The sequence below is a fragment of the Miscanthus floridulus genome, chromosome 9 (genome assembly GCF_019320115.1).
Source record: "Miscanthus floridulus cultivar M001 chromosome 9, ASM1932011v1, whole genome shotgun sequence".
Taxonomy (NCBI): domain Eukaryota; kingdom Viridiplantae; phylum Streptophyta; class Magnoliopsida; order Poales; family Poaceae; genus Miscanthus; species Miscanthus floridulus.
In genome coordinates, this window is record NC_089588.1 from 47,093,575 (window position 1) to 47,102,773 (window position 9,199).

The following is a 9,199-nucleotide window of genomic DNA, read 5'->3' on the forward strand; positions in this document are numbered from 1 at the left end:
AATGAGAGCTATATTTAATGTTTTCTATGTCTCCCAACTCAAGAAATGTCTTCATGTGCCCGAAGAAGCTATTGAACCCGCTAGTGTCAAGATCCAGTTAGACTTAACCTATGAAGAAAGACCTATTTGAGTGCTTGAGACAATATAAAGAGTGACCCATAGCAAAGTCATTAAATTCTACAAGGTGGTATGTAATCTACCCTACCCTATAATATACCAGTTAGAATAAATCTATAGCCACACAACAAATGCCTACTCCACAGTCATGACCTATGCTACATCCACACCCATGAATGCACCCAGAAAATATAACACCATCAAAACGGGTGCACCAGATTATCTCTTAGCCATTCTCTCTCATTACTCATGCAAATCCGATGGCTCATGTTTAGTGTGTCTGCCCTCATCTCCCACACCCGCGTCAAGCCCTAGCACACCCACGCCTAGAAGTGCACGGTTCAATCCCTCACGTTGCCTTTTTCATCTAGAGCGACCATGGAAGAAAAAAACATCACGCGCCACTGCTCCTGGTTCCCAACGCGGCTAGGGTTTCCCAGCCACTACCACGCAGGATCTGACCACCGGCGGCACAGGCGTGGACGCGACGGCGACATGAAAGGGAAGCGGCGGCACGGTGCTCATTTCTCTCTCTTCTCTCCCCTAAATTTCTCCCTCTGCCTCACTATCCTCAGATGTCTCTTTATCCTCAGAAGATGTGGATCAGACCTTCTTTGGCGCCCTTGGGGGCGTCGATGCCGCCGGCGCACTTGCCGCATCGCTCTCCTATGAGGAGGCATTGCGCCTCTCGTCCAACTCTAGTAGTGTTGGGGGCATGCTCTCGGATCTCGGCCTCGATGAGCTCATCGTCTTCGTCAATGAGAACTCTATGACATCATGTCCACTAGGGAAGCGGCCGCTGCTCCTCGCGCAGATTCTCGGTGGTGGTGGTGGTGGCTCCAAGCCCTACACCGTTGTTCCGCCGGGGAGGCCTACCACGACTGCTCGAGGAGCCAACGCATAGCTCATCGACATCTCAATTCTCAGGCCGCTCAAGGATGCACGGGAAGCCAAAACTCCTGATCTCAAGGATGCCAAGAAGAAGTGGCTGCTGTTCCATACAATGGGGAGGACAAGAACGGATTCTTGAAGAAGCTAACACTAAGGTTCAAGGAGCCAGAGGACACCACACTGATCATCTTGATAAGTGAGAACCTCAAATCCTAGTTAATAGCTGCAATGTGCTTGGTCGTTCTGTGTAGATACTTCTAATTGTTCCCTAGTTGGATTCATTAACTCCTTATCACAATTTAATGAACCAATTTTGCTGCATTTCATTCAAAACAACATGCTAAGGAATAGCTATTGTGTTAATTCCTTAGGGTTGTCACTTCTGATTAGTCTATGGTGTTAAATCCTCAGCGTTGTCCATTATAGAATTTGCATATACACGGTTCCAAACCATCTACATGCGTTAAATGTAAGACTGCTTGGTATGAACTCTGTAATATATTTGGAATTTGTTTATTTCTGACTCTTATATGGGATGCCATGAGAAAACACCCCAATAGATTATAAGCAATGCTCAGAATTATTTCTAATGCATTTTTAACAATTTTGTGCAGCAGATTTGTGGAAAGCTATGACCACACTATCACCCACTGTTTTATATAAATTTATTGAGCTTTGGTTTTTTTTCTCATAATATCTGTAATTTTGTAGGCACAGGCACAAAATAGAGATTATTACAGACTGATAGGTTACCAGGAAGAAAAAGGACAACTCGAGAGCACTGAAAGTTATCTAACATAGGTCATTGCATATGTCAAACTGTATGGGGCAATGATTCAGGTGTGTGCAATTCTTTTCTTGTTGTGTGCTTGTTCTATACCTTCATCTATCTGAATTCATGAATTTTCATAAGATATAAGCCTCTATGCAGTAGACTGGCCTATTGCAGTAGGAGTGTAGGACAGAAAGGTGACTCTCCCTAACTTCATTTATAGATAGAAATCAAAGATGTACATCATCCTCAATTCTCTACCAGCTACTACAGCCACTCCCTATTCCCTTCACACTTTCCTCATGGTAGGAATCTACTTCAAGACCTCCTGTTTATGTGCCTTGTGGTTAGTTGGGGTTCTTATGCTCTTTCAGATTGCTGGTTTTGTACTTCATAGGAAATATGGATCACAGTTCATGAAAATCCTGGATGTAATAATATCACGATGCTTTTTACCAGCTTTGAAAGAACAAGGCAACAAGATGCAAGCTGAGGCTGTCAACATAGAATTATCTGAACGACAAAATCTACCTCGAGGAACCAGAAGGGCAGTACCCCAATCTGTTAGTACACTTTTGATTTGTTGGTCTCTGATAGTCTACTTTTATTGACTATGTTGTCTATCTCTAATCGTTAGCAAATATGCATATTTCCTTAGTTTTTTCCTCGATGGTAATAGTTGCAGTCCTTGAATTTGATTATTTTAGAGTATATATGTCCTACAAAGATACTGAAACTCAACTTTCATGAGAGGAAGGAGAACGCTTGGAAATATTCAGGCTCAGATGAAATTTCTGTAGTGTTTCCTGGTGTTATTTGATGACACTGACCTTCAGGTATGTGTGAAACCCTCAACTCTATCTCTATGTAACAAACTGTCAATTTGGTGCTCAGTCACCAGCGGTGGCCAGGTCTTTAGTTCAAGTTCAATGATAATAACTGATTTCTTGGATGCTTACAGAGCATTCTTAAGAAAACACTTTAAGATGTAAAATCAAGCCTATGGAAATATAAGTTTGAAGAGCAAGATGCTGGAGAGGAGGAAACCTTTTGACATATACGTATACCCTTCTAGATTTGGAATGTAAGCAAGTTTGCAGCAGAAAACTAGCTATAATAGTTCTATTCAAATTTGAATTGCAATCAATTCATACTAATGTTGTTCTAGATGTGGGCATTGGAAAGTTAGTGGATGATGTTGCCTAGAACACCAAGGTATGAGACTTATTTTGGCTATAGATACCACAATGTTAATGTCATTTGTTTGTGAATTTTTGTTTCTTTCATCAGTTCATTTATTTTTAGTTTTATGATTTATTTTTTTCTAGATGTCACCGTGGCGTGAGCACGGGCAATATACTATAGCTATTAGTTGGACAATGTTCTTTTCAATGATTTTGAAAAAAATTGTTAGCTGGTGGCTATGAATACTTTTAGGGTGACAATTCAATTTGGTATATTTTTGCTTACTAGTATAATGTAACATCCTCGGTGTTACACTGTTTAGTTTTTGCTAAAACACTACATGAGCATCATACTTATGTGTAATTGTGTGTAAATATATGAGTTATAGAGTGTAAAGCAATATACAAAACTTGAAACGTGCATTTGAAACACGAAACGCATGTTACATTTCATGTCGTGTTGTGTTACTTAGGGTTCTAAATGAATTTTTATTGGACGGAAATGCTATGGAGCACATATGTGGAACGTTAGTAAAGTTTGTAGCACAAACTTCATAGGCAACGATGAAATATGTGCGGTTGAGGATGGGGTTCGCTAGATAGTGTATCATGTAGCTGGGAAATAGAATTCAACGCGAAACCGTTTGAAGCTTAGTCAATTCTTGTATGTCTAAAAATGGGTCGACAAAGCCATGTTCTACAATTTTTGTAGATCGATGGGGTTAAGTAGCGGCAAGATGTTTTGGCTTAGTTTGGTAGCCTTATGTACCCTCTTGAGTGTAGAACAACTGGTTTGGCTTTTGAATAATCGGGTTTGAATCTATGGGACACTTTAAAAAGCGTGCATGACACGGGTGCTGTGTCTGGGCGCGGTCACCATGCCAGCACTCGACGTCACTGCGCCTGCTACCCGCCGCGACTACTATTGCCATGCCCTAGCCGACCGCCCGTGTGCCTGCCACCGCACGGGCTGCCCCTACCACTAGCCTCGCCCTACTGGCCGCGCCGTCGTTGCTGCCCTAGGACGCCACGCACACGCACGCACGCGCTGCACGTACCACTGCCAGGCCTGCCTCTGGCCACCGTCGCCCACACCGCTATGGCCGACCATGCCACTAGTCTCGCATAGCAGGCCACGCCGTGTTGCTGCCCTGGCATGCCACGCACGCACACGCTCGTGCACAGCCACACGGACCCGCACCACCGTACCCCGAGCTGGCCGCTCTGCCGCCCCGCGCTCACCCGATGGTGTCATGTCGCTGCCGTGTGGCCACGCTTGGCTTTGTCGCACGCTGCCTTGCCACGCATGGGAGGCCTCCTGCTCTGCCATCACTTTGGCATCAATGTTGTGCTGTTGCTTCCTCGGGCTAGCGTCGTTCGCTACGGCGTAGTGCCATGCCGCCGTTGGCTTGCGGGTTGTGACAGTGCGGCCATGCGTCTTGTGCATGCCTCGCTATTCCCCATCGCCCGTGCATGCTTGTACTTGGAGTTGATGGCCGATTTTGCCCGGGGCGTGTGTTTTTGGGGTACCCAGCTAGGGACATTGATTCGTGAATCGTCGGGCAATCCGATACGGCTTGTTTTTGGGTCTAGCACCGTAGTAACAACTGGAAGATGGAAGGTGATGAAATGGAACTGATTACTCAACTCTTGCTTGAAAGTAGAATAGGTGCTTACATAGATGGATAGATAACAAATTAATATGGCTATTAATAATATCATAAGTAAGGACTCACTAATAGTATTGATTACTGCCAAAAAGGAAACCAGCAAACCATAAAGCCTATCATATTCCTTAGAGTCAGGAAATTATTCCAACTAGTCGGATAAGTCTTTTGAGTACATTGTGTACTCAGGGTTTGTTTACCCCTGTTGCAGGTAATGTATGAGAAGTACCTTTGCGTGGAGGATTCTTTTGGTGGGCTTAGATGGATCCTCGTTCCTTATCGCTAGATGTTTATTTTTAAATTCGGCTGTTTATTATTCCGCACTCTGACATTTGGTAATGTAATAATTTAATTTTTAAGAACTTCTGATGTATGAAATGGACAAGTATTGTAACTTGTTCTCATTATTGGGTCCTTGGGAAAAATGTGGATCTTTTGGGTTCTCCCTTGGGGTGTGCCCGACGGATACCACCCGCTGTAGATTGCTTTTGGGGTGCTTAGAGTCAGGTGGAAGACGAGCACCTCCGTAAGCGTGTTATTTCAGGCGGTTCTACCATAGTTGGTACCAGAGCCAATAATGGGTTACGAGTTCATCACCCTTTTTCAAAACTTAAAAAGTTAACCAACCAAAGTTTTGTGAAAAGTAGGATGCAATTAAGTTATGTAAATAAGTATAAGCCCTAGCAATATGGTCTATCTAGGATAGCAGCACTAATTTTATCTAATCAGTTTTCTATAGGTACACTGACTTACGTTGCATAAGAAATCGCTTAGTATACGGAAAGTGAGTGTGCGTGGTGCCAAAATTTTTATGAATGCCGCTATATTCCAGCCTGAGTGAACGTATAGGCCGAAGCATGCATAATGATAATAGCATCTTGCTTAAACTAAAATCCCCCTACATGTATAATTAGATTAGTAAATTGATAGGATTAACTAAAGGAATGCTTTAATAAATGTGCTGCCATTTCTCTAATCCCTTGCTTTTGATTGGGAAGGTTATTCTAAATGGATGGCTCCTATCTCTTATAGATGAATCAAAGGTCCAGACATGGGAGCACCAGTGCTAGGGCGGCTCACGGTCTTGGCGAGGGCCAAGGCGAGAGTGGCCGAGCCAATGAGCACGGCAACGGGGGGAGTCAGGAGGCTCCACTTTTAGCTCCTCATCCTTTTCCGCCGCCACCACCACCGCCACCAATGACTCCCGCTGAGATGATGGCAGAATGATGGCTGCTCGCCGTGAGTCAGCCCGTGCCATAGAGCTAATGGCACAAGCTATCGCTGGCCTCACTCGAGGAGGCCACAAGGGCAATGGTGGGAATGGAGGTGGTGCCCGTCGTCCTGAGGGACCTTCCTCTTACTAGGATTTCCTTAAGACCCACCCAACAACTTTCACACCGACAGATGAGCCCCTAGATATGGAGCACTAGCTTTGCATTCTGGAGCAAAAGTTTCTGTTGCTCAACGTGGCCAATGAGCAAAAAGTGTGCTTTGCAGCACAATAGCTATTGGGGTCCGCGAGTGCATGGTGGGATACCTTCCATGCCATGCAACAGCCAGATCATCTGGTGACCTGGCAGGAGTGCACCGCAACATTCAGAGAGTTCAATATCCCTGCTGGTGTCCTCAACCCGAAGCTAAGTGAGTTCCTAGAGTTGCGACAAGGAGGTATGATAGTGATGGACTATGTTAATAAGTTCAATCACTTGTCCTAGTATGCTGGCATTCATGTGGACACTGATGAGAAGAAGAAGGACCACTTCTTTCATAGCCTCTCTTATATCCTTCAGGAGAAGCTATACACTGCGAACTATCAGACCTTTAGGGCAATGATGAATGCTGCCATCGCTATGGAGGGCTTACAGCGAGATTCCAAGCAGAGTGGAAGAGGAAGCGGGTGGCCATGGGGTCTTTTAGCCACCCTCATACTCAGAAGGTATAGGTTGTCTGATGGGTGCCCTATCAATCATCAGGCAGGCATTCATTTTGGCAGCCCCAGCATACTTCTCAGACTTCTTCCACATAGTACCATGCACCCACTCAGCAGGTGTAGCCCCAATAGCCTCAGGGATAGCAGGTCCCACCTTGCCAAGGATTTGGGAACAAGCCTGGCGCTTGTTTCAAATGTGGCAAAGATGGCCACTATGCCCAAGAGTGTCCCCAGAACCAGCTGGCTTAATCTGCTCAACCATCGGCAAACTCCAGGCTAGTCAAGCAGACCATGATCAAGAGGAAGGTGCTAGCCAACTGATCTGGATAGGTGAATTTCACAGATGCTGAGCAGATATTGCAGCAGGAACCGGTGATGGCTGATATGTTTACCATCGATTCCCATCTAGCTTTTGTGTTGTTTGATTTTGGTGCATCACATTCATTTATGAGCATGGGATTTGTAGACTGGCACAATATACCACTTATGGCTCTACCGTATGCCTATAGAATCCATATTATGGGTTCGTAGATGTGCATCAATACCTGAACAGACATAGTGAGCTTGGTATTAGCCACCCACACTTACCGCCTATAGTTCATGGTACTACCTAGGCAATGCATTGATGCAATCCTTGGAATGAACTGGTTGCGGGTGTATGGGTAGTCTTGGATTTGAAGCGAAGAAGTGTCAAGTTACGACTTCCTTCTTCTGAGGATATGATGTCTTTTATTGTACCCTTAGATCTAGTCTTACCTGTTGCTACCCATGCTGAAACCTCTCCTGATCTTACCTCCATTCTAGTAGTATGTGAGTTCCTGAATGTATTTCCTAAAGATCTACCAGGGTTGACACCAGACAGAGAGGTAGAATTCTCCATTGAGCTAGAGCCTAGTACTGCTCCTATCTCTAGATGCCCGTACTACATGTGTCTAAGGGAATTGGCTAAGATGAAGAAGTAGCTGGAAGAGTTGATGGAAAAAGGTTTCATCCATCCTAGTTCTTCACCATGGGGTTGCCCAACCATTTTTGTGAAGAAGAAGGATGGTACTCTGCGGATGTGTGTGGATTTCCGCCCTCTTAATGCAGTAACAATTAAGAACAAGTATCCTTTACCCCACATAGATATTTTGTTTGACCAGCTGGCTGGTGCGAAGGTGTTCTCAAAGATTGACCTCCGACCAGGCTATCATCAGATCAAGATCAGGCCACATGATATACCAAAGATAGCTTTTCTACTAGTATGGGCTATATGAGTACCTAGTGATGTCTTTTGGTCTCACCAATGCTCCTGCATTCTTCATGTACCTAATGAATTCAATCTTTATGCTAGAGCTGGACAAGTTTGTGGTAGTATTCATTGATGATATCCTGATATATTCGAAGAATAATGAAGAGCATGCCCAACACCTTCGGATAGTACTGGCTCAACTAAGGGAGCACAAGTTGTACGCTAAATTTAGCGAGTGTGAATTTTGGTTAGATCGAGTGTAGTTTTTGGGGCATGTGTTGACACCTGATGACGTTTCAGTAGATCCTAGCAAGGTGCAAGGTGCAAGGTGCAAGATGTGTTGGATTGGAAGTCTCCTAAGTCTGTGCACTAGATTTGTTAGTTCCTTGGTCTCGCTGGGTACTATCGGTGTTTCATCCCATTTTTTCCAAGATAGCTCAGCCAATGACCAAGCTGCTCCAAAAAGAAGCTAAGTTTGATTAGGGCCCAGCCTGTGAAGAAGCCTTCCAAGCTCTGAAGACATTTTTGACCACTGCTCTGGTGTTGGCCCAGCCAGATATTGACCAACCCTTTGATGTATATTGTGATGCCTCAAAGATGGGGTTGGGGTGTGTGCTTATGCAAGACGGGCATATGATAGCTTATGCTTCACGCCAACTAAAAAAGCACGAAGTGAATTACTCCACTCATGACTTAGAGCTAGCTGCTGTGGTCCACGCTCTAAAGATTTGGAGGCACTATCTGTTGGGCAACAAAATGCATATCTTTATAGATCACAAGAGCCTCAAGTATATTTTCACTCAGTTAGAGTTGAATATGAGGCAAAGGAGATGGTTAGAATTGATAAAGGATTATAACTTGGAAGTCCATTATTTCCTAGGAAAGGCCAATGTAGTGGCTGATGCTTTGAGCCGAAAGTCACACTAGGTTGAGGAAACAACTTTGTCTCTCAACCATGTAGAAGTGCTGGTTCACACTGCCTTAACCTCAAAGTTGCTTGAGCAGATTATTCTAGAGCAAAGGCAAGACCCTGAGGAAATTTCCCACATCAGGAAATTGATTGCCGAAGGGCGTGGCCCTCACTTTAGTGTTGATAAGCATGGAGTAGTGAGATACAAGGATAGACTAGTGGTTCCATCCAATGAGGAGCTAAGAAGGAAGATTCTAAGTGAAGCTCATCATTCAAAGCTATGTATTCATCCTGGCAGTAACAAGATGTACCATGATCTATGCCACTTGTATTGGTGGTCCAACCTGAAGCAGGACATCACCCGGCACGTTGCGGAGTGCGACAATTGTGGTAGAGTTAAAGCAGATCATATGCGTACTCTGGGATATTTGCAGCCCTTGCCCATCCCTATTTGGAAGTGGGAAGATATCTCCATGGACTTTGTGGTGGGTTTGCCT

At 44.5% G+C, this 9,199-nt stretch overlaps 1 long non-coding RNA gene across 3 annotated transcripts; it reads left to right on the forward strand.

Moving 5' to 3' along the window:
• Window positions 1-1,555: 1,555 nt before the first annotated feature.
• Window positions 1,556-3,208, forward strand: LOC136481859 (uncharacterized). 3 transcript variants are annotated; one of them, XR_010764878.1, is made up of 4 exons: window positions 1,556-1,848; window positions 2,004-2,085; window positions 2,155-2,616; window positions 2,742-3,208. It is a non-coding gene; the product is annotated as an uncharacterized lncRNA (long non-coding RNA). The 3 variants fall into 3 exon arrangements; XR_010764877.1 differs by having other exon boundaries at window positions 2,155-3,208; XR_010764879.1 differs by having other exon boundaries at window positions 2,178-3,208.
• The last annotated feature ends 5,991 nt before the right edge of the window (window positions 3,209-9,199 follow it).